This window comes from Aegilops tauschii, chromosome 5, assembly GCF_002575655.3.
Source record: "Aegilops tauschii subsp. strangulata cultivar AL8/78 chromosome 5, Aet v6.0, whole genome shotgun sequence".
Classification (NCBI taxonomy): Eukaryota; Viridiplantae; Streptophyta; class Magnoliopsida; order Poales; family Poaceae; genus Aegilops; species Aegilops tauschii.
In genome coordinates, this window is record NC_053039.3 from 145,272,631 (window position 1) to 145,300,530 (window position 27,900).

Here is a 27,900-nt window from a genome sequence, read left to right on the forward strand (position 1 = left end):
CTATAAGCTAGTTCAAATAATTTTACACTAGAGTTGAACAAGCTCTATAACCTAGTTCAAATAATTTTACACTAGAATTGAACAAGTTCTATAAGCTAGTTCAAATACTTTTACACTTGAGTTGAACTAGCTCTATAAGCTTGTACAAATAATTTTACAGTAGAGTTGAACTAGGTCTATAAGCTAGTTCAAATAATTTTACACTAGAGTTGAACTAGCTCTATAGCCTAGTACAAATAATTTTACACTAGAGTTGAACTAGCTCTATATGCTTGTACAAATAATTTTACACTAGAGTTGACTAGCTCTATAGTCTAGTACAAATAATTTTACACTAGAGTTGATCTAGCTCTATAAGCTAGTTCAAATAATTTTACACTAGAGTTGAACTAGCTCTATAGCCTAGTACAAATAATTTTACACTAGAGTTGAACTAGCTCTATCAGCTAGTTCAAATAATTTTACACTAGAATTGAACAAGTTCTATAAGCTAGTTCAAATACTTTTACACTTGAGTTGAACTAGCTCTATAAGCTTGTACAAATAATTTTACAGTAGAGTTGAACTAGGTCTATAAGCTAGTTCAAATAATTTTACACTAGAGTTGAACTAGCTCTATAACATAGTACAAATAATTTTACACTAGAGTTGAACCAGCTCTATAAGCTTGTACAAATAATTTTACACTAGAGTTGACTAGCTCTATAGTCTAGTACAAATAATTTTACACTAGAGTTGAACTAGCTCTATAAGCTAGTTCAAATAATTTTACACTAGAGTTGAACTAGCTCTATAGCCTAGTACAAATAATTTTAGACTAGAGTTGAACTAGCTCTATAAGCTAGTTCAAATAATTTTACACTAGAATTGAACAAGTTCTATAAGCTAGTTCAAATACTTTTACACTTGAGTTGAACTAGCTCTATAAGCTTGTACAAATAATTTTACAGTAGAGTTGAACTAGGTCTATAAGCTAGTTCAAATAATTTTACACTAGAGTTGAACTAGCTCTATAGCCTAGTACAAATAATTTTACACTAGAGTTGAACTAGCTCTATATGCTTGTACAAATAATTTTACACTAGAGTTGACTAGCTCTATAGTCTAGTACAAATAATTTTACACTAGAGTTGATCTAGCTCTATAAGCTAGTTCAAATAATTTTACACTAGAGTTGAACTAGCTCTATAGCCTAGTACAAATAATTTTACACTAGAGTTGAACTAGCACTATCAGCTAGTTCAAATAATTTTACACTAGAATTGAACAAGTTCTATAAGCTAGTTCAAATACTTTTACACTTGAGTTGAACTATCTCTATAAGCTTGTACAAATAATTTTACAGTAGAGTTGAACTAGGTCTATAAGCTAGTTCAAATAATTTTACACTAGAGTTGAACTAGCTCTATAACATAGTACAAATAATTTTACACTAGAGTTGAACCAGCTCTATAAGCTTGTACAAATAATTTTACACTAGAGTTGACTAGCTCTATAGTCCAGTACAAATAATTTTACACTAGAGTTGAACTAGCTCTATAAGCTAGTTCAAATAATTTTACACTAGAGTTGAACTAGCTCTATAGCCTAGTACAAATAATTTTACACTAGAGTTGAACTAGCTCTATAAGCTAGTTCAAATAATTTTACACTAGAATTGAACAAGTTCTATAAGCTAGTTCAAATACTTTTACACTTGAGTTGAACTAGCTCTATAAGCTTGTACAAATAATTTTACAGTAGAGTTGAACTAGGTCTATAAGCTAGTTCAAATAATTTTACACTAGAGTTGAACTAGCTCTATAGCCTAGTACAAATAATTTTACACTAGAGTTGAACTAGCTCTATATGCTTGTACAAATAATTTTACACTAGAGTTGACTAGCTCTATAGTCTAGTACAAATAATTTTACACTAGAGTTGATCTAGCTCTATAAGCTAGTTCAAATAATTTTACACTAGAGTTGAACTAGCTCTATAGCCTAGTACAAATAATTTTACACTAGAGTTGAACTAGCTCTATCAGCTAGTTCAAATAATTTTACACTAGAATTGAACAAGTTCTATAAGCTAGTTCAAATACATTTACACTTGAGTTGAACTAGCTCTATAAGCTTGTACAAATAATTTTACAGTAGAGTTGAACTAGGTCTATAAGCTAGTTCAAACAATTTTACACTAGAGTTGAACTAGCTCTATAACATAGTACAAATAATTTTACACTAGAGTTGAACCAGCTCTATAAGCTTGTACAAATAATTTTACACTAGAGTTGACTAGCTCTATAGTCTAGTACAAATAATTTTACACTAGAGTTGAACTAGCTCTATAAGCTAGTTCAAATAATTTTACACTAGAGTTGAACTAGCTCTATAGCCTAGTACAAATAATTTTAGACTAGAGTTGAACTAGCTCTATAAGCTAGTTCAAATAATTTTACACTAGAATTGAACAAGTTCTATAAGCTAGTTCAAATACTTTTACACTTGAGTTGAACTAGCTCTATAAGCTTGTACAAATAATTTTACAGTAGAGTTGAACTAGGTCTATAAGCTAGTTCAAATAATTTTACACTAGAGTTGAACTAGCTCTATAGCCTAGTACAAATAATTTTACACTAGAGTTGAACTAGCTCTATATGCTTGTACAAATAATTTTACACTAGAGTTGACTAGCTCTATAGTTTAGTACAAATAATTTTACACTAGAGTTGATCTAGCTCTATAAGCTAGTTCAAATAATTTTACACTAGAGTTGAACTAGCTCTATAGCCTAGTACAAATAATTTTACACTAGAGTTGAACTAGCTCTATCAGCTAGTTCAAATAATTTTACACTAGAATTGAACAAGTTCTATAAGCTAGTTCAAATACTTTTACACTTGAGTTGAACTATCTCTATAAGCTTGTACAAATAATTTTACAGTAGAGTTGAACTAGGTCTATAAGCTAGTTCAAATAATTTTACACTAGAGTTGAACTAGCTCTATAACATAGTACAAATAATTTTACACTAGAGTTGAACCAGCTCTATAAGCTTGTACAAATAATTTTACACTAGAGTTGACTAGCTCTATAGTCTAGTACAAATAATTTTACACTAGAGTTGAACTAGCTCTATAAGCTAGTTCAAATAATTTTACACTAGAGTTGAACTAGCTCTATAGCCTAGTACAAATAATTTTACACTAGAGTTGAACTAGCTCTATAAGCTAGTTCAAATAATTTTACACTAGAATTGAACAAGTTCCATAAGCTAGTTCAAATACTTTTACACTTGAGTTGAACTAGCTCTATAAGCTTGTACAAATAATTTTACAGTAGAGTTGAACTAGGTCTATAAGCTAGTTCAAATAATTTTACACTAGAGTTGAACTAGCTCTATAGCCTAGTACAAATAATTTTACACTAGAGTTGAACTAGCTCTATATGCTTGTACAAATAATTTTACACTAGAGTTGACTAGCTCTATAGTCTAGTACAAATAATTTTACACTAGAGTTGATCTAGCTCTATAAGCTAGTTCAAATAATTTTACACTAGAGTTGAACTAGCTCTATAGCCTAGTACAAATAATTTTACACTAGAGTTGAACTAGCTCTATCAGCTAGTTCAAATAATTTTACACTAGAATTGAACAAGTTCTATAAGCTAGTTCAAATACTTTTACACTTGAGTTGAACTATCTCTATAAGCTTGTACAAATAATTTTACAGTAGAGTTGAACTAGGTCTATAAGCTAGTTCAAATAATTTTACACTAGAGTTGAACTAGCTCTATAACATAGTACAAATAATTTTACACTAGAGTTGAACTAGCTCTATGGCCTAGTAGATATAATTTTACACTAGATTTGAACTAGCTCTATAAGCTTGTACAAATAATTTTACACTAGAGTTGACTAGTTCTATAGTCTAGTACAAATTTTTTTACAGTAGAGTTGAACTAGCTCTATAAGCTAGTTCAAATAATTTTACACTAGAGTTGAACTAGCTCTATAGCCTAGTACAAATAATTTTACACTAGAGTTGAACTAGCTCTATAAGCTAGTTCAAATAATTTTACACTAGAATTGAACAAGTTCTATAAGCTAGTTCAAATACTTTTACACTTGAGTTGAACTAGCTCTATAAGCTTGTACAAATAATTTTACAGTAGAGTTGAACTAGGTCTATAAGCTAGTTCAAATAATTTTACACTAGAGTTGAACTAGCTTTATAGCCTAGTACAAATAATTTTACACTAGAGTTGAACTAGCTCTATATGCTTGTACAAATAATTTTACACTAGAGTTGACTAGCTCTATAGTCTAGTACAAATAATTTTACACTAGAGTTGATCTAGCTCTATAAGCTAGTTCAAATAATTTTACACTAGAGTTGAACTAGCTCTATAGCCTAGTACAAATAATTTTACACTAGAGTTGAACTAGCTCTATCAGCTAGTTCAAATAATTTTACACTAGAATTGAACAAGTTCTATAAGCTAGTTCAAATACTTTTACACTTGAGTTGAACTAGCTCTATAAGCTTGTACAAATAATTTTACAGTAGAGTTGAACTAGGTCTATAAGCTAGTTCAAATAATTTTACACTAGAGTTGAACTAGCTCTATAACATAGTACAAATAATTTTACACTAGAGTTGAACTAGCTCTATAAGCTTGTACAAATAATTTTACACTAGAGTTGACTAGCTCTATAGTCTAGTACAAATAATTTTACACTAGAATTGAACTAGCTCTATAAGCTAGTTCAAATAATTTTACACTAGAGTTGAACTAGCTCTATAGCCTAGTACAAATAATTTTACACTAGAGTTGAACTAGCTCTATAAGCTAGTTCAAATAATTTTACACTAGAGTTGAACTAGCTCTATAAGCTAGTTCAAATAATTTTACACTAGAGTTGAACAAGCTCTATAACCTAGTTCAAATAATTTTACACTAGAGTTGAACTAGCTCTATAAGATTGTACAAATAATTTTACACTAGAGTTGAACTAGCTCTATAGCCTAGTACAAATAATTTTACACTAGAGTTGAACTAGCTCTATAAGCTAGTTCAAATAATTTTACACTATTGTTGAACTATCTCTATAAGCTAGTTCAAATAATTTTACACTAGAGTTGAAGTAGCTCTATAGCCTAGTACAAATAATTTTACACTAGAGTTGAACTAGCTCTATAGCCTAGTACAAATAATTTTACACTAGAGTTGAACTAGCTCTATAAGTTAGTTCAAATAATTTTACACTAGAGTTGAACTAGCTCTATAAGCTAGTTCAAATAATTGTACACTAGAGTTGAACTAGCTCTATAGCCTAGTACAAATAATATTACACTAGAGTTGAACTAGCTCTATAAGCTTGCACAAATAATTTTAAACTAGAGTTGAACTAGCTCTATAAGCTAGTTCAAATAATTTACACTAGAGTTGAACTAGCTCTATGGCCTAGTACATATAATTTTACACTAGATTTGAACTAGCTCTATAAGCTTGTACAAATAATTTTACACTAGAGTTGACTAGTTCTATAGTCTAGTACAATTTTTTTTGCAGTAGAGTTGAACTAGCTCTATAAGCTAGTTCAAATAATTTTACACTAGAGTTGAACTAGCTCTATAGCCTAGTACAAATAATTTTACACTAGAGTTGAACTAGCTCTATAAGCTAGTTCAAATAATTTTACACTAGAATTGAACAAGTTCTATAAGCTAGTTCTAATACTTTTACACTTGAGTTGAACTAGCTCTATAAGCTTGTACAAATAATTTTACAGTAGAGTTGAACTAGGTCTATAAGCTAAATCAAATAATTTTACACTAGAGTTGAACTAGCTCTATAGCCTAGTACAAATAATTTCACACTAGAGTTGAACTAGCTCTATATGCTTGTAGAAATAATTTTACACTAGAGTTGACTAGCTCTATAGTCTAGTACAAATAATTTTACACTAGAGTTGATCTAGCTCTATAAGCTAGTTCAAATAATTTTACACTAGAGTTGAACTAGCTCTATAGCCTAGTACAAATAATTTTACACTAGAGTTGAACTAGCTCTATCAGCTAGTTCAAATAATTTTACACTAGAATTGAACAAGTTCTATAAGCTAGTTCAAATACTTTTACACTTGAGTTGAACTAGCTCTATAAGCTTGTACAAATAATTTTACGGTAGAGTTGAACTAGGTCTATAAGCTAGTTCAAATAATTTTACACTAGAGTTGAACTAGCTCTATAAGCTTGTACAAATAATTTTACACTAGAGTTGACTAGCTCTATAGTCTAGTACAAATAATTTTACACTCGAGTTGAACTAGCTCTATAAGCTAGTTCAAATAATTTTACACTAGAGTTGAACTAGCTCTATAGCCTAGTACAAATAATTTTACACTAGAGTTGAACTAGCTCTATAAGCTAGTTCAAATAATTTTACACTAGAGTTGAACTAGCTCTATATCCTAGTACAAATAATTTTACACTAGAGTTGAACTAGCTCTATAGCCTAGTACAAATAATTTTACACTAGAGTTGAACTAGCTCTATCAGCTAGTTCAAATAATTTTACACTAGAATTGAACAAGTTCTATAAGCTAGTTCAAATACTTTTACACTTGAGTTGAACTATCTCTATAAGCTTGTACAAATAATTTTACAGTAGAGTTGAACTAGGTCTATAAGCTAGTTCAAATAATTTTACACTAGAGTTGAACTAGCTCTATAACATAGTACAAATAATTTTACACTAGAGTTGAACTAGGTCTATAAGCTAGTTCAAATAATTTTACACTAGAGTTGAAGTAGCTCTATAACCTAGTACAAATAATTTTACACTAGAGTTGAACTAGCTCTATAAGCTTGTACAAATAATTTTACACTAGAGTTGACTAGCTCTATAGTCTAGTACAAATAATTTTACACTAGAGTTGAACTAGCTCTATAAGCTAGTTCAAATAATTTTACACTAGAGTTGAACTAGCTCTATAGCCTAGTACAAATAATTTTACACTAGAGTTGAACTAGCTCTATAAGCTAGTTCAAATAGTTTTACACTAGAGTTGAACTAGCTCTATAAGCTAGTTCAAATAATTTTACACTAGAGTAGAACTAGCTCTATAGCCTAGTTCAAATAATTTTACACTGGAGTTGTACCAGCTCTATAAGCTTGTACAAATAATTTTAGACTAGAGTTGAACTAGCTCTATAAGCTAGTTCAAATAATTTTACACTGGAGTTGAACTAGCTCTATAAGCTTGTCCAAATAATTTTACAGTAGAGTTGAACTAGCTCTATAAGCTAGTTCAAATAATTTTACACTAGAGTTGAACTAGCTCTATAGTCTAGTACAAATAATTTTACACTAGAGTTGAACTAGCTCTATAAGCTAGTTCAAATAATTTTACACTACAATTGAACAAGTTCTATAAGCTAGTTCAAATACTTCTACTCTTGAGTTGAACTAGCTCTATAAGCTTGTACAAATAATTTTACAGTAGAGTTGAACTAGGTCTATAAGCTAGTTCAAATAATTTTACACTAGAGTTGAACTAGCTCTATAGCATAGTACAAATAATTTTACAGTAGAGTTGAACTAGCTCTATAAGGTTGTACAAATAATTTTACACTAGAGTTGACTACCTCTATAGTCTACTACAAATAATTTTACACTAGAGTTAAACTAGCTCTATAAGCTAGTTCAAATAATTTTACACTAGAGTTGAACGAGCTCTATAGCCTAGTACAAATAATTTTACACTAGAGTTGAACCAGCTCTATAAGCTAGTTCAAATAATTTTACACTAGAGTTGAACTAGCTCTATAAGCTAGTTCAAATAATTTTACACTAGAGTTGAAGTAGCTCTATAAGCTTGTACAAATAATTTTACACTAGAGTTGAACTAGCTCTATAGCCTAGTACAAATAATTTTACACTAGAGTTGAACTAGCTCTATAAACTCGTTCAAATACTCTTAAAATGTAGTTGAACTAGCTCTATAGCCTAGTACATGTAATTTTACACTAGAGTTGAACTAGCTCTATAAGCTTGTACAAATAATTTTAGACTAGAGTTGAACTAGCTCTATAAGCTAGTTCAAATAATTTTACACTGGAGTTGAACTAGCTCTATAAGCTTGTACAAATAATTTTATAGTAGAGTTGAACTAGCTTTATAAGCTAGTTGAAATAATGTTAAACTAGAGTTGAACTAGCTTTATAAGCTAGTTCAAATAATTTTACACTGGAGTTGAACTAGCTCTATAAGCTTGTACAAATAATTTTACAGTAGAGTTGAACTAGCACTATAAGCTAGTTCAAATAATTTTACACTAGAGTTTAACTAGCTCTATAGCCTAGTACAAATAATTTTACACTATCGTTCAACTAGCTCAATAAGCTTCTATAAATAATTTTACACTAGAGTTGAACTAGCTCTATAAGCTAGTTCAAATAATTTTACACTAGAGTTGAACTAGCTCTATAAGCTAGTTCAAATAATTTTACACTAGAGTTGAAGTAGCTCTATAGCCTAGTACAAATAATTTTACACTAGAGTTGAACTAGCTCTATAGCCTAGTACAAATAATTTTACACTAGAGTTGAACTAGCTATATAAGCTAGTTCAAATAATTTTAAACTACAGTTGAACTAGCTCTATAAGCTAGTTCAAATAATTGTACACTAGAGTTGAACTAGCTCTATAGCCTAGTACAAATAATATTACACTAGAGTTGAACTAGCTCTATAAGCTTGCACAAATAATTTTAAACTAGAGTTGAACTAGCTCTATAAGCTAGTTCAAATACTCTTAAAATGGAGTTGAACTAGCTCTATAAGATTGTACAAATAATTTTACACTAGAGTTGAACTAGCTCTATAGCCTAGTACAAATAATTTTACACTAGAGTTGAACTAGCTCTATAAGCTAGTTCAAATAATTTTACACTATTGTTGAACTATCTCTATAAGCTAGTTCAAATAATTTTACACTAGAGTTGAAGTAGCTCTATAGCCTAGTACAAATAATTTTACACTAGAGTTGAACTAGCTCTATAGCCTAGTACAAATAATTTTACACTAGAGTTGAACTAGCTCTATAAGTTAGTTCAAATAATTTTACACTAGAGTTGAACTAGCTCTATAAGCTAGTTCAAATAATTGTACACTAGAGTTGAACTAGCTCTATAGCCTAGTACAAATAATATTACACTAGAGTTGAACTAGCTCTATAAGCTTGCACAAATAATTTTAAACTAGAGTTGAACTAGCTCTATAAGCTAGTTCAAATAATTTACACTAGAGTTGAACTAGCTCTATGGCCTAGTACATATAATTTTACACTAGATTTGAACTAGCTCTATAAGCTTGTACAAATAATTTTACACTAGAGTTGACTAGTTCTATAGTCTAGTACAATTTTTTTTGCAGTAGAGTTGAACTAGCTCTATAAGCTAGTTCAAATAATTTTACACTAGAGTTGAACTAGCTCTATAGCCTAGTACAAATAATTTTACACTAGAGTTGAACTAGCTCTATAAGCTAGTTCAAATAATTTTACACTAGAATTGAACAAGTTCTATAAGCTAGTTCTAATACTTTTACACTTGAGTTGAACTAGCTCTATAAGCTTGTACAAATAATTTTACAGTAGAGTTGAACTAGGTCTATAAGCTAAATCAAATAATTTTACACTAGAGTTGAACTAGCTCTATAGCCTAGTACAAATAATTTCACACTAGAGTTGAACTAGCTCTATATGCTTGTACAAATAATTTTACACTAGAGTTGACTAGCTCTATAGTCTAGTACAAATAATTTTACACTAGAGTTGATCTAGCTCTATAAGCTAGTTCAAATAATTTTACACTAGAGTTGAACTAGCTCTATAGCCTAGTACAAATAATTTTACACTAGAGTTGAACTAGCTCTATCAGCTAGTTCAAATAATTTTACACTAGAATTGAACAAGTTCTATAAGCTAGTTCAAATACTTTTACACTTGAGTTGAACTAGCTCTATAAGCTTGTACAAATAATTTTACGGTAGAGTTGAACTAGGTCTATAAGCTAGTTCAAATAATTTTACACTAGAGTTGAACTAGCTCTATAAGCTTGTACAAATAATTTTACACTAGAGTTGACTAGCTCTATAGTCTAGTACAAATAATTTTACACTCGAGTTGAACTAGCTCTATAAGCTAGTTCAAATAATTTTACACTAGAGTTGAACTAGCTCTATAGCCTAGTACAAATAATTTTACACTAGAGTTGAACTAGCTCTATAAGCTAGTTCAAATAATTTTACACTAGAGTTGAACTAGCTCTATATCCTAGTACAAATAATTTTACACTAGAGTTGAACTAGCTCTATAGCCTAGTACAAATAATTTTACACTAGAGTTGAACTAGCTCTATCAGCTAGTTCAAATAATTTTACACTAGAATTGAACAAGTTCTATAAGCTAGTTCAAATACTTTTACACTTGAGTTGAACTATCTCTATAAGCTTGTACAAATAATTTTACAGTAGAGTTGAACTAGGTCTATAAGCTAGTTCAAATAATTTTACACTAGAGTTGAACTAGCTCTATAACATAGTACAAATAATTTTACACTAGAGTTGAACTAGGTCTATAAGCTAGTTCAAATAATTTTACACTAGAGTTGAAGTAGCTCTATAACCTAGTACAAATAATTTTACACTAGAGTTGAACTAGCTCTATAAGCTTGTACAAATAATTTTACACTAGAGTTGACTAGCTCTATAGTCTAGTACAAATAATTTTACACTAGAGTTGAACTAGCTCTATAAGCTAGTTCAAATAATTTTACACTAGAGTTGAACTAGCTCTATAGCCTAGTACAAATAATTTTACACTAGAGTTGAACTAGCTCTATAAGCTAGTTCAAATAGTTTTACACTAGAGTTGAACTAGCTCTATAAGCTAGTTCAAATAATTTTACACTAGAGTAGAACTAGCTCTATAGCCTAGTTCAAATAATTTTACACTGGAGTTGTACCAGCTCTATAAGCTTGTACAAATAATTTTAGACTAGAGTTGAACTAGCTCTATAAGCTAGTTCAAATAATTTTACACTGGAGTTGAACTAGCTCTATAAGCTTGTCCAAATAATTTTACAGTAGAGTTGAACTAGCTCTATAAGCTAGTTCAAATAATTTTACACTAGAGTTGAACTAGCTCTATAGTCTAGTACAAATAATTTTACACTAGAGTTGAACTAGCTCTATAAGCTAGTTCAAATAATTTTACACTACAATTGAACAAGTTCTATAAGCTAGTTCAAATACTTCTACTCTTGAGTTGAACTAGCTCTATAAGCTTGTACAAATAATTTTACAGTAGAGTTGAACTAGGTCTATAAGCTAGTTCAAATAATTTTACACTAGAGTTGAACTAGCTCTATAGCATAGTACAAATAATTTTACAGTAGAGTTGAACTAGCTCTATAAGGTTGTACAAATTATTTTACACTAGAGTTGACTACCTCTATAGTCTACTACAAATAATTTTACACTAGAGTTAAACTAGCTCTATAAGCTAGTTCAAATAATTTTACACTAGAGTTGAACGAGCTCTATAGCCTAGTACAAATAATTTTACACTAGAATTGAACCAGCTCTATAAGCTAGTTCAAATAATTTTACACTAGAGTTGAACTAGCTCTATAAGCTAGTTCAAATAATTTTACACTAGAGTTGAAGTAGCTCTATAAGCTTGTACAAATAATTTTACACTAGAGTTGAACTAGCTCTATAGCCTAGTACAAATAATTTTACACTAGAGTTGAACTAGCTCTATAAACTCGTTCAAATACTCTTAAAATGTAGTTGAACTAGCTCTATAGCCTAGTACATGTAATTTTACACTAGAGTTGAACTAGCTCTATAAGCTTGTACAAATAATTTTAGACTAGAGTTGAACTAGCTCTATAAGCTAGTTCAAATAATTTTACACTGGAGTTGAACTAGCTCTATAAGCTTGTACAAATAATTTTATAGTAGAGTTGAACTAGCTTTATAAGCTAGTTGAAATAATGTTAAACTAGAGTTGAACTAGCTTTATAAGCTAGTTCAAATAATTTTACACTGGAGTTGAACTAGCTCTATAAGCTTGTACAAATAATTTTACAGTAGAGTTGAACTAGCACTATAAGCTAGTTCAAATAATTTTACACTAGAGTTTAACTAGCTCTATAGCCTAGTACAAATAATTTTACACTATCGTTCAACTAGCTCAATAAGCTTCTATAAATAATTTTACACTAGAGTTGAACTAGCTCTATAAGCTAGTTCAAATAATTTTACACTAGAGTTGAACTAGCTCTATAAGCTAGTTCAAATAATTTTACACTAGAGTTGAAGTAGCTCTATAGCCTAGTACAAATAATTTTACACTAGAGTTGAACTAGCTCTATAGCCTAGTACAAATAATTTTACACTAGAGTTGAACTAGCTATATAAGCTAGTTCAAATAATTTTAAACTACAGTTGAACTAGCTCTATAAGCTAGTTCAAATAATTGTACACTAGAGTTGAACTAGCTCTATAGCCTAGTACAAATAATATTACACTAGAGTTGAACTAGCTCTATAAGCTTGCACAAATAATTTTAAACTAGAGTTGAACTAGCTCTATAAGCTAGTTCAAATAATTTTACACTAGAGTTGAACTAGCTCTATGCCCTAGTACAAATAATTTTACACTAGAGTTGAACTAGCTCTATAAGCTTGTACAAATAATTTTACACTAGAGTTGACTAGTTCTATAGTCTAGTACAAAAAAATTTACAGTAGAGTTGAACTAGCTCTATAAGCTAGTTCAAATAATTTTACACTAGAGTAGAACTAGCTCTATAGCCTAGTACAAATAATTTTACACTAGAGTTGAACTAGCTCTATAGCCTAGTTCAAATAATTTTACACTAGAGTTGAACCAACTCTATAAGCTAGTTCAAATAATTTTACACTAGAGTTGAACTAGCTCTATAAGCTAGTTCAAATAATTTTACACTAGAGTTGAAGTAGCTCTATAACCTAGTTCAAATAATTTTACACTAGAGTTGAAGTAGCTCTATAAGCTTGTACAAATAATTTTACACTAGAGTTGAACTAGCTCTATAGCCTAGTACAAATAATTTTACACTAGAGTTGAACTAGCTCTATAAACTAGTTCAAATACTCTTAAAATGTAGTTGAACTAGCTCTATAGCCTAGTACAGGTAATTTTACACTAGAGTTGAACTAGCTCTATAAGCTTGTACAAATAATTTTAGACTAGAGTTGAACTAGCTCTATAAGCTAGTTCAAATAATTTTACACTGGAGTTGAACTAGCTCTATAAGCTTGTACAAATAATTTTATAGTAGAGTTGAACTAGCTTTATAAGCTAGTTGAAATAATGTTAAACTAGAGTTGAACTAGCTTTATAAGCTAGTTCAAATAATTTTACACTGGAGTTGAACTAGCTCTATAAGCTTGTACAAATAATTTTACAGTACAGTTGAACTAGCTCTATAAGCTAGTTCAAATAATTTTACACTAGAGTTGAACTAGCTCTATAGCCTAGTACAAATAATTTTACACTATCGTTCAACTAGCTCAATAAGCTTCTATAAATAATTTTACACTAGAGTCGAACTAGCTCTACAAGCTAGTTCAAATAATTTTACACTAGAGTTGAACTAGCTCTATAAGCTAGTTCAAATAATTTTACACTAGAGTTGAAGTAGCTCTATAGGCTAGTACAAATAATTTTACACTAGAGTTGAACTAGCTCTATAGCCTAGTACAAATAATTTTACACTAGAGTTGAACTAGCTCTATAAGCAAGTTCAAATAATTTTACACTAGAGTTGAACTAGCTCTATAAGCTAGTTCAAATAATTGTACACTACAGTTGAACTAGCTCCATAGCCTAGTACAAATAATATTACACTAGAGTTGAACTAGCTCTATAAGCTTGCACAAATAATTTTAAACTAGAGTTGAACTAGCTCTATAAGCTAGTTCAAATAATTTTACACTAGAGTTGAACTAGCTCTATGCCCTAGTACAAATAATTTTACAGTAGAGTTGAACTAGCTCTATAAGCTTGTACAAATAATTTTACACTAGAGTTGACTAGTTCTATAGTCTAGTACAAATTTTTTTACAGTAGAGTTGAACTAGCTCTATAAGCTAGTTCAAATAATTTTACACTAGAGTTGAACTAGCTCTATAGCCTATTTCAAATAATTTTACACTAGAATTGAACAAGTTCTATAAGCTAGTTCAAATACTTTTACACTTGAGTTGAACTAGCTCTATAAGCTTGTACAAATAATTTTACAGTAGAGTTGAACTAGGTCTATAAGCTAGTTCAAATAATTTTACACTAGAGTTGAACTAGCTCTATAGCCTAGTACAAATAATTTTACACTAGAGTTGAACTAGCTCTATATGCTTGTACAAATAATTTTACACTAGAGTTGACTAGCTCTATAGTCTAGTACAAATAATTTTACACTAGAGTTGAACTAGCTCTATAGCCTAGTACAAATAATATTACACTAGAGTTGAACTAGCTCTATAAGCTAGTTCAAATAATTGTACAGTAGAGTTGAACTAGCTCTATAGCCTAGTACAAATAATATTACACTAGAGTTGAACAAGCTCTATAAGTTTGCAGAAATAATTTTAAACTAGAGTTGAACTAGCTCTATAAGCTAGTTCAAATAATTTTACACTAGAGTTGAACTAGGTCTATAAGCTAGTTCAAATAATTTTACACTAGAGTTGAACTAGCTCTATAACATAGTACAAATAATTTTACACTAGAGTTGAACTAGCTCTATAAGCTTGTACAAATAATTTTACAATAGAGTTGACTAGCTCTATAGTCTAGTACAAATAATTTTACACTAGAGTTGAACTAGCTCTATAGCCTAGTACAAATAATTTTACACTAGAGTTGAACTAGCTCTATAAGCTAGTTCAAATAATTTTACACTAGAGTTGAACTAGCTCTATAAGCTAGTTCAAATAATTTTACACTAGAGTTGAACAAGCTCTATAACCTAGTTCAAATAATTTTACACTAGAGTTGAACTAGCTCTATAAGCTTGTACAAATAATTTTACACTAGAGTTGAACTAGCTCTATAGCCTAGTACAAATAATTTTACACTAGAGTTGAACTAGCTCTATAAGCTAGTTCACATAATTTTACACTAGAATTGAACAAGTTCTATAAGCTAGTTCAAATACTTTTACACTTGAGTTGAACTAGCTCTATAAGCTTGTACAAATAATTTTACAGTATAGTTGAACTAGGTCTATAAGCTATTTCAAATAATTTTACACTAGAGTTGAAGTAGCTCTATAGCCAAGAACAAATAATTTTATACTAGAGTTGAACTAGCTCTATAAGCTTGTACAAATAATTTTACACTAGAGTTGACTAGCTCCATAGTCTATTACAAATAATTTTACATTAGAGTTGAACTAGCTCTATAAGCTAGTTCAAATAATTTTACACTAGAGTTGAACTAGCTCTATAGCCTAGTATAAATAATTTTACACTAGAGTTGACTAGCTCTATAAGCTAGTTCAAATAATTGTACACTAGAGTTGAACTAGCTCTATAGCCTAGTACAAATAATATTACACTAGAGTTGAACTAGCTCTATAAGCTTGCACAAATAATTTTAAACTAGAGTTGAACTAGCTCTATAAGCTAGTTCATATAATTTTACACTAGAGTTGAACTAGCTCTATGCCCTAGTACAAATAATTTTACACTAGAGTTGAACTAGCTCTATAAGCTTGTACAAATAATTTTACACTAGAGTTGACTAGTTCTATAGTCTAGTACAAAATTTTTTACAGTAGAGTTGAACTAGCTCTATAAGCTAGTTCAAATAATTTTACACTAGAGTTGAACTAGCTCTATAGCCTAGTACAAATAATTTTACACTAGAGTTGAACTTGCTCTATAAGCTAGTTCAAATGATTTTACACTAGAATTGAACAAGTTCTATAAGCTAGTTCAAATACTTTTACACTTCAGTTGAACTAGCTCTATAAGCTTGTACAAATAATTTTACAGTAGAGTTGAACTAGGTCTATAGCCTAGTACAAATAATTTTACACTAGAGTTGAACCAGCTCTATAAGCTTGCACAAATAATTTTACACTAGAGTTGACTAGCTCTATAGTCTAGTACAAATAATTTTACACTAGAGTTGAACTAGCTCTATAAGCTAGTTCAAATAATTTTACACTAGAGTTGAACTAGCTCTATAGCCTAGTACAAATAAATTTACACTAGAGTTGAACTAGCTCTATCAGCTAGTTCAAATAATTTTACACTAGAATTGAACAAGTTCTATAAGCTAGTTCAAATACTTTTACACTTGAGTTGAACTAGCTCTATAAGCTTGTACAAATAATTTTACAGTAGAGTTGAACTAGGTCTATAAGCTAGTTCAAATAATTTTACACTAGAGTTGAACTAGCTATATAACATAGTACAAATAATTTTACACTAGAGTTGAACTAGCTCTATAAGCTTGTACAAATAATTTTACACTAGAGTTGACTAGCTCTATAGTCTAGTACAAATAATTTTACACTAGAGTTGATCTAGCTCTATAGCCTAGTACAAATAATTTTACACTAGAGTTGAACTAGCTCTATAAGCTAGTTCAAATAATTTTACACTAGAGTTGAACTAGCTCTATAAGCTAGTTCAAATAATTTTGCACTAGAGTTGAACAAGCTCTATAACCTAGTTCAAATAATTTTACACTAGAGTTGAACTAGCTCTATAAGCTTGTACAAATAATTTTACACTTGAGTTGAACTAGCTCTATAGCCTAGTACAAATAATTTTACACTAGAGTTGAACTAGCTCTATAAGCTAGTTCACATAATTTTACACTAGAATTGAACAAGTTCTATAAGCTAGTTCAAATACTTTTACACTTGAGTTGAACTATCTCTATAAGCTAGTACAAATAATTTTACAGTATAGTTGAACTAGGTCTATAAGCTAGTTCAAATAATTTTACACTAGAGTTGAAGTAGCTCTATAGCCTAGTACAAATAATTTTACACTAGAGTTGAACTAGCTCTATAAGCTTGTACAAATAATTTTACACTAGAGTTGACTAGCTCTATAGTCTAGTACAAATAATTTTACATTAGAGTTGAACTAGCTCTATAAGCTAGTTCAAATAATTTTACACTAGAGTTGAACTAGCTCTATAGCCTAGTACAAATAATTTTACACTAGAGTTGAACTAGCTCTATAAGCTAGTTCAAATAGTTTTACACTAGAGTTGAACTAGCTCTATAAGCTAGTTCAAATAATTTTACACTAGAGTTGAACTAGCTCTATAGCCTAGTTCAAATAATTTTACACTGGAGTTGTACTAGCTCTATAAGCTTGTACAAATAATTTTAGACTAGAGTTGAACTAGCTCTATAAGCTAGTTCAAATAATTTTACACTGGAGTTGAACTAGCTCTATAAGCTTGTCCAAATAATTTTACAGTAGAGTTGAACTAGCTTTATGAGCTAGTTCAAATAATTTTAAACTAGAGTTGAACTAGCTCTATAAGCTAGTTCAAATAATTTTACACTGGAGTTGAACTAGCTCTATAAGCTTGTACAAATAATTTTACAGTAGAGTTGAACTAGCTCTATAAGCTAGTTCAAATAATTTTACACTAGAGTTGAACTAGCTCTATAGTCTACTACAAATAATTTTACACTAGAGTTGAACTAGCTCTATAAGCTATTTCAAATAATTTTACACTAGAATTGAACAAGTTCTATAAGCTAGTTCAAATACTTTTACACTTGAGTTGAACTAGCTCTATAAGCTTGTACAAATAATTTTACAGTAGAGTTGAACTAGGTCTATAAGCTAGTTCAAATAATTTTACACTAGAGTTGAACTAGCTCTATAGCATAGTACAAATAATTTTACAGTAGAGTTGAACTAGCTCTATAAGCTTGTACAAATAATTTTACACTAGAGTTGAACTAGCTCCATAGCCTAGTACAAATAATTTTACACTACAGTTGAACTAGCTCTATAAGCTAGTTCAAATAATTTTACACTAGAATTGAACAAGTTCTATAAGCTAGTTCAAATGCTTTTACACTTGAGTTAAACTAGCTCTATAAGCTTGTACAAATAATTTTACAGTATAGTTGAACTATGTCTATAAGCTAGTTCAAATAATTTTACACTAGAGTTGAACTAGCTATATAGCATAGTACAAATAATTTTACACTAGAGTTGAACTAGCTCTATAAGCTGGTACAAATAATTTTACACTAGAGTTGACTAGCTCTATAGTCTAGTGCAAATAATTTTACACTAGAGTTGAACTAGCTCTATAAGCTAGTTCAAATAATTTTACACTAGAATTGAACAAGTTCTATAAGCTAGTTCAAATGCTTTTACACTTGAGTTGAACTAGCTCTATAAGCTTGTACAAATAATTTTACAGTATAGTTGAACTATGTCTATAAGCTAGTTCAAATAATTTTACACTAGAGTTGAACTAGCTATATAGCCTAGTACAAATAATTTTACACTAGAGTTGAACTAGCTCTATAAGCTGGTACAAATAATTTTACACTAGAGTTGACTAGCTCTATAGTCTAGTGCAAATAATTTTACACTAGAGTTGAACTAGCTCTATAAGCTAGTTCAAATAATTTTACACTAGAGTTGAACTAGCTCTATAGCCTAGTACAAATAATTTTACACTAGAGTTGAACTAGCTCTATAAGCTAGTTCAAATAATTTTACACTAGAGTTGAACTAGCTCTATAAGCTTGTACAAATAATTTTACACTAGAGTTGACTAGCTCTATAGTCTAGTACAAATAATTTTATATGAGTTGAACTAGCTCTATAAGCTAGTTCAAATAATTTTACACTAGAGTTGAACTAGCTCTATAGCCTAGTACAAATAATTTTACACTAGAGTTGAACTATCTCTATAAGCTAGTTCAAATAGTTTTACACTAGAGTTGAACTAGCTCTATAAGCTAGTTCAAATAATTTTACACTAGAGTCGAACTAGCTCTATAGCCTAGTTCAAATAATTTTACACTGGAGTTGTACTAGCTCTATAAGCTTGTACAAATAATTTTAGACTAGAGTTGAACTAGCTCTATAAGCTAGTTCAAATAATTTTACACTGGAGTTGAACTAGCTCTATAAGCTTGTCCAAATAATTTTACAGTAGAGTTGAACTAGCTTTATGAGCTAGTTCAAATAATTTTAAACTAGAGTTGAACTAGCTCTATAAGCTAGTTCAAATAATTTTACACTGGAGTTGAACTAGCTCTATAAGCTTGTACAAATAATTTTACAGTAGATTTGAACTAGCTCTATAAGCTAGTTCAAATAATTTTACACTAGAGTTGAACTAGCTCTATAGTCTAGTACAAATAATTTTACACTAGAGTTGAACTAGCTCTATAAGCTAGTTCAAATAATTTTACACTAGAAATGAACAAGTTCTATAAGCTAGTTCAAATACTTTTACACTTGAGTTGAACTAGCTCTATAAGCTTGTACAAATAATTTTACAGTAGAGTTGAACTAGGTCTATAAGCTAGTTCAAATAATTTTACACTACAGTTGAACTAGCTCTATAGCATAGTACAAATAATTTTACAGTAGAGTTGAACTAGCTCTATAAGCTTGTACAAATAATTTTACACTAGAGTTGAACTAGCTCCATAGCCTAGTACAAATAATTTTACTCTAAAGTTGAACTAGCTCTATAAGCTAGTTCAAATAATTTTACACTAGAATTGAACAAGTTCTATAAGCTAGTTCAAATGCTTTTACACTTGAGTTGAACTAGCTCTATAAGCTTGTACAAATAATTTTACAGTATAGTTGAACTATGTCTATAAGCTAGTTCAAATAATTTTACACTAGAGTTGAACTAGCTATATAGCCTAGTACAAATAATTTTACACTAGAGTTGAACTAGCTATATAAGTTCGTACAACTAATTTTACACTAGAGTTGACTAGCTCTATAGTCTAGTGCAAATAATTTTACACTAGAGTTGAACTAGCTCTATAAGCTAGTTCAAATAATTTTACACTAGAATTGAACAAGTTCTATAAGCTAGTTCAAATGCTTTTACACTTGAGTTGAACTAGCTCTATAAGCTTGTACAAATAATTTTACAGTATAGTTCAACTATGTCTATAAGCTAGTTCAAATAATTTTACACTAGAGTTGAACTAGCTATATAGCCTAGTACAAATAATTTTACACTAGAGTTGAACTAGCTCTATAAGCTGGTACAAATAATTTTACACTAGAGTTGACTAGCTCTATAGTCTAGTGCAAATAATTTGACACTAGAGTTGAACTAGCTCTATAAGCTAGTTCAAATAATTTTACACTAGAGTTGAACTAGCTCTATAGCCTAGTACAAATAATTTTACACTAGAGTTGAACTAGCTCTATAAGCTAGTTCAAATAATTTTACACTAGAGTTGAACTAGCTCTATAAGCTTGTACAAATAATTTTACACTAGAGTTGAACTAGCTCTATAAGCTAGTTCAAATAATTTTACACTAGAATTGAACAAGTTCTATAAGCTAGTTCAAATACTTTTACACTTGAGTTGAACTAGCTCTATAAGCTTGTACAAATAATTTTATAGTAGAGTTGAACTAGGTCTATAAGCTAGTTCAAATAGTTTTACACTAGAGTTGAACTAGCTCTATAGCATAGTACAAATAATTTTACAGTAGAGTTGAACTAGCTCTATAAGCTTGTACAAATAATTTTACACTAGAGTTGAACTAGCTCCATAGCCTAGTACAAATAATTTTACACTACAGTTGAACTAGCTCTATAAGGTAGTTCAAATAATTTTACACTAGAATTGAACAAGTTCTATAAGCTAGTTCAAATGCTTTTACACTTGAGTTGAACTAGCTCTATAAGCTTGTACAAATAATTTTACAGTATAGTTGAACTACGTCTATAAGCTAGTTCAAATAATTTTACACTAGAGTTGAACTAGCTATATAGCCTAGTACAAATAATTTTACACTAGAGTTGAACTAGCTCTATAAGCTGGTACAAATAATTTTACACTAGAGTTGACTAGCTCTATAGTCTAGTGCAAATAATTTTACACTAGAGTTGAACTAGCTCTATAAGCTAGTTCAAATAATTTTACACTAGAATTGAACAAGTTCTATAAGCTAGTTCAAATACTTTTACACTTGAGTTGAACTAGCTCTATAAGCTTGTACAAATAATTTTATAGTAGAGTTGAACTAGGTCTATAAGCTAGTTCAAATAATTTTACACTAGAGTTGAACTAGCTCTATAGCATAGTACAAATAATTTTACAGTAGAGTTGAACTAGCTCTATAAGCTTGTACAAATAATTTTACTCTAGAGTTGAACTAGCTCCATAGCCTAGTACAAATAATTTTACACTACAGTTGAACTAGCTCTATAAGCTAGTTCAAATAATTTTACACTAGAATTGAACAAGTTCTATAAGCTAGTTCAAATGCTTTTACACTTGAGTTGAACTAGCTCTATAAGCTTGTACAAATAATTTTACAGTATAGTTGAACTATGTCTATAAGCTAGTTCAAATAATTTTACACTAGAGTTGAACTAGCTATATAGCCTAGTACAAATAATTTTACACTAGAGTTGAACTAGCTCTATAAGCTGGTACAAATAATTTTACACTAGAGTTGACTAGCTCTATAGTCTAGTGCAAATAATTTGACACTAGAGTTGAACTAGCTCTATAAGCTAGTTCAAATAATTTTACACTAGAGTTGAACTAGCTCTATAGCCTAGTACAAATAATTTTACACTTGAGTTGAACTAGCTCTATAAGCTAGTTCAAATAATTTTACACTAGAGTTGAACTAGCTCTATAAGCTTGTACAAATAATTTTACACTAGAGTTGAACTAGCTCTATAAGCTAGTTCAAATAATTTTACACTAGAATTGAACAAGTTCTATAAGCTAGTTCAAATACTTTTACACTTTAGTTGAACTAGCTCTATAAGCTTGTACAAATAATTTTACAGTAGAGTTGAACTAGGTCTATAAGCTAGTTCAAATAGTTTTACACTAGAGTTGAACTAGCTCTATAGCATAGTACAAATAATTTTACAGTAGAGTTGAACTAGCTCTATAAGCTTGTACAAATAATTTTACACTAGAGTTGAACTAGCTCCATAGCCTAATACAAATAATTTTACACTATAGTTGAACTAGCTCTATAAGCTAGTTCAAATAATTTTACACTAGAATTGAACAAGTTCTATAAGCTAGTTCAAATGCTTTTACACTTGAGTTGAACTAGCTCTATAAGCTTGTACAAATAATTTTACAGTATAGTTGAACTATGTCTATAAGCTAGTTCAAATAATTTTACACTAGAGTTGAACTAGCTATACAGCCTAGTACAAATAATTTTACACTAGAGTTGAACTAGCTCTATAAGCTGGTACAAATAATTTTACACTAGAGTTGACTAGCTCTATAGTCTAGTGCAAATAATTTTACACTAGAGTTGAACTAGCTCTATAAGCTAGTTCAAATAATTTTACACTAGAATTGAACAAGTTCTATAAGCTAGTTCAAATACTTTTACACTTTAGTTGAACTAGCTCTATAAGCTTGTACAAATAATTTTATAGTAGAGTTGAACTAGGTCTATAAGCTAGTTCAAATAGTTTTACACTAGAGTTGAACTAGCTCTATAGCATAGTACAAATAATTTTACAGTAGAGTTGAACTAGCTCTATAAGCTTGTACAAATAATTTTACACTAGAGTTGAACTAGCTCCATAGCCTAGTACAAATAATTTTACACTATAGTTGAACTAGCTCTATAAGCTAGTTCAAATAATTTTACACTAGAATTGAACAAGTTCTATAAGCTAGTTCAAATGCTTTTACACTTGAGTTGAACTAGCTCTATAAGCTTGTACAAATAATTTTACAGTATAGTTGAACTATGTCTATAAGCTAGTTCAAATAATTTTACACTAGAGTTGAACTAGCTATATAGCCTAGTACAAATAATTTTACACTAGAGTTGAACTAGCTCTATAAGCTGGTACAAATAATTTTACACTAGAGTTGACTAGCTCTATAGTCTAGTGCAAATAATTTTACACTAGAGTTGAACTAGCTCTATAAGCTAGTTCAAATAATTTTACACCAGAATTGAACAAGTTCTATAAGCTAGTTCAAATGCTTTTACACTTGAGTTGAACTAGCTCTATAAGCTTGTACAAATAATTTTACAGTATAGTTGAACTATGTCTATAAGCTAGTTCAAATAATTTTACACTAGAGTTGAACTAGCTATATAGCCCAGTACAACTAATTTTACACTAGAGTTGAACTAGCTCTATAAGCTGGTACAAAAATTTTTACACTAGAGTTGACTAGCTCTATAGTCTAGTGCAAATAATTTTACACTAGAGTTGAACTAGCTCTATAAGCTAGCTCAAATAATTTTACACTAGAGTTGAACTAGCTCTATAGCCTAGTACAAATAATTTTATACTAGAGTTGAACTAGCTCTATAAGCTAGTTCAAATAATTTTACACTAGAGTTGAACTAGCTCTATAAGCTTGTACAAATAATTTTACACTAGAGTTGACTAGCTCTATAGTCTAGTACAAATAACTTTACATTAGAGTTGAACTAGCTCTATAAGCTAGTTCAAATAATTTTACACTAGAGTTGAACTAGCTCTATAGCCTAGTACAAATAATTTTACACTAGAGTTGAACTAGCTCTATAAGCTAGTTCAAATAGTTTTACACTAGAGTTGAACTAGCTCTATAGCCTAGTACAAATAATTTTACACTAGAGTTGAAGTAGCTCTATAAGCTTGTACAAATAATTTTACACTAGAGTTGAACTAGCTCTATAGCCTAGTTCAAATAATTTTACACTGGAGTTGTACTAGCTCTATAAGCTTGTATAAATAATTTTAGACTAGAGTAGAACTAGCTCTATAAGCTAGTTCAAATAATTTTACACTGGAGTTGAACTACCTCTATAAGCTTGTCCAAATAATTTTACAGTAGAGTTGAACTAGCTTTATGAGCTAGTTCAAATAATTTTAAACTAGAGTTGAACTAGCTCTATAAGCTAGTTAAAATAATTTTACACTGGAGTTGAACTAGCTCTATAAGCTTGTACAAATAATTTTACAGTAGAGTTGAACTAGCTCTATAAGCTAGTTCAAATAATTTTACACTAGAGTTGAACTAGCTCTATAGTGTAGTTCAAATAATTTTACGCTAGAATTGAACAAGTTCTATAAGCTAGTTCAAATACTTTTACACTTGAGTTGAACTAGCTCTATAAGCATGTACAAATAATTTTACAGTAGAGTTGAACTAGGTCTATAAGCTAGTTCAAATAATTTTACACCAGAGTTGAACTAGCTCTATAGCATACTACAAATAATTTTACAGTAGAGTTGAACTAGCTCTATAAGCTTGTACAAATAATTTTACACTAGAGTTGAACTAGCTCCATAGCCTAGTACAAATAATTTTACACTACAGTTGAACTAGCTCTATAAGCTAGTTCAAATAATTTTACACTAGAATTGAACAAGTTCTATAAGCTAGTTCAAATGCTTTTACACTTGAGTTGAACTAGCTCTATAAGCTTGTACAAATAATTTTACAGTATAGTTGAACTATGTTTATAAGCTAGTTCAAATAATTTTACACTAGAGTTGAACTAGCTATATAGCCTAGTACAAATAATTTTACACTAGAGTTGAACTAGCTCTATAAGCTGGTACAAATAATTTTACACTAGAGTTGACTAGCTCTATAGTCTAGTGCAAATAATTTTACACTAGAGTTGAACTAGCTCTATAAGCTAGTTCAAATAATTTTACACTAGAGTTGAACTAGCTCTATATCCTAGTACAAATAATTTTACACTAGAGTTGAACTAGCTCTATAAGCTAGTTCAAATAATTTTACACTAGAGTTGAACTAGCTCTATAAGCTAGTTCAAATAATTTTACACTAGAGTTGAACTAGCTCTATAACCTAGTTCAAATAATTTTACAATAGAGTTGAACTAGCTCTATAGCCTGGTACAAATAATTTACACTAGAGTTGAACTAGATCTATAAGCTTGTACAAATAATTTTAGACTAGAGTTGAACTAGCTCTATAAGCTAGTTCAAATAATTTGAAACTAGAGTTGAACTAGCTCTATAAGCTAGTTCAAATAATTTTACAATGGAGTTGAACGAGCTCTATAAGCTTGTACAAATAATTTTACAGTAGAGTTGAACTAGCTCTATAATCTAGTTCAAATAATTTTACACTAGAGTTGAACTAGCTCTATAGCCTAGTACAAATAATTTTACGCTATCGTTCAACTAGCTCAATAAGCTTCTATAAATAATTTTACACTAGAGTTGAACTATCTCTATAAGCTAGTTCAAATAACTTTACACTAGAGTTGAACTAGCTCTATAAGCTAGTTCAAATAATTTTACACTAGAGTTGAACTAGCTCTATAGTCTAGTTCAAATAATTTTACACTAGAATTGAACAAGTTCTATAAGCTAGTTCAAATACTTTTACACTTGAGTTGAACTAGCTCTATAAGCATGTACAAATAATTTTACAGTAGAGTTGAACTAGGTCTATAAGCTAGTTCAAATAATTTTACACCAGAGTTGAACTAGCTCTATAGCATACTACAAATAATTTTACAGTAGAGTTGAACTAGCTCTATAAGCTTGTACAAATAATTTTACACTAGAGTTGAACTAGCTCCATAGCCTAGTACAAATAATTTTACACTACAGTTGAACTAGCTCTATGAGCTAGTTCAAATAATTTTACACTAGAATTGAACAAGTTCTATAAGCTAGTTCAAATGCTTTTACACTTGAGTTGAACTAGCTCTATAAGCTTGTACAAATAATTTTACAGTATAGTTGAACTATGTTTATAAGCTAGTTCAAATAATTTTACACTAGAGTTGAACTAGCTATATAGCCTAGTACAAATAATTTTACACTAGAGTTGAACTAGCTCTATAAGCTGGTACAAATAATTTTACACTAGAGTTGACTAGCTCTATAGTCTAGTGCAAATAATTTTACACTAGAGTTGAACTAGCTCTATAAGCTAGTTCAAATAATTTTACACTAGAGTTGAACTAGCTCTATATCCTAGTACAAATAATTTTACACTAGAGTTGAACTAGCTCTATAAGCTAGTTCAAATAATTTTACACTAGAGTTGAACTAGCTCTATAAGCTAGTTCAAATAATTTTACACTAGAGTTGAACTAGCTCTATAACCTAGTTCAAATAATTTTACAATAGAGTTGAACTAGCTCTATAGCCTGGTACAAATAATTTACACTAGAGTTGAACTAGATCTATAAGCTTGTACAAATAATTTTAGACTAGAGTTGAACTAGCTCTATAAGCTAGTTCAAATAATTTTAAACTAGAGTTGAACTAGCTCTATAAGCTAGTTCAAATAATTTTACAATGGAGTTGAACAAGCTCTATAAGCTTGTACAAATAATTTTACAGTAGAGTTGAACTAGCTCTATAATCTAGTTCAAATAATTTTACACTAGAGTTGAACTAGCTCTATAGCCTAGTACAAATAATTTTACGCTATCGTTCAACTAGCTCAATAAGCTTCTATAAATAATTTTACACTAGAGTTGAACTAGCTCTATAAGCTAGTTCAAATAACTTTACACTAGAGTTGAACTAGCTCTATAAGCTAGTTCAAATAATTTTACACTAGAGTTGAAGTAGCTTTATAGCCTAGTACAAATAATTTTACACTAGAGTTGAACTAGCTCTATAGCCTAGTACAAATAATTTTACACTGGAGTTGAACTAGCTCTATAAGCTAGTTCAAATAACTTTACACTAGAGTTGAACTAGCTCTATAAGCTAGTTCTAATAATTTTACACTAGAGTTGAAGTAGCTTTATAGCCTAGTACAAATAATTTTACACTAGAGTTGAACTAGCTCTATAGCCTAGTACAAATAATTTTACACTGGAGTTGAACTAGCTCTATAAGCTAGTGCAAATAATTTTACACTAGAGTTGAACTAGCTCTATAAGCTAGTTCAAATAATTTTACACCAGAATTGAACAAGTTCTATAAGCTAGTTCAAATGCTTTTACACTTGAGTTGAACTAGCTCTATAAGCTTGTACAAATAATTTTACAGTATAGTTGAACTATGTCTATAAGCTAGTTCAAATAATTTTACACTAGAGTTGAACTAGCTATATAGCCCAGTACAAATAATTTTACACTAGAGTTGAACTAGCTCTATAAGCTAGCTCAAATAATTTTACACTAGAGTTGAACTAGCTCTATAGCCTAGTACAAATAATTTTATACTAGAGTTGAACTAGCTCTATAAGCTAGTTCAAATAATTTTACACTAGAGTTGAACTAGCTCTATAAGCTTGTACAAATAATTTTACACTAGAGTTGACTAGCTCTATAGTCTAGTACAAATAATTTTACATTAGAGTTGAACTAGCTCTATAAGCTAGTTCAAATAATTTTACACTAGAGTTGAACTAGCTCTATAGCCTAGTACAAATAATTTTACACTAGAGTTGAACTAGCTCTATAAGCTAGTTCAAATAGTTTTACACTAGAGTTGAACTAGCTCTATAGCCTAGTAAAAATAATTTTACACTAGAGTTGAAGTAGCTCTATAAGCTTGTACAAATAATTTTACACTAGAGTTGAACTAGCTCTATAGCCTAGTTCAAATAATTTTACACTGGAGTTGTACTAGCTCTATAAGCTTGT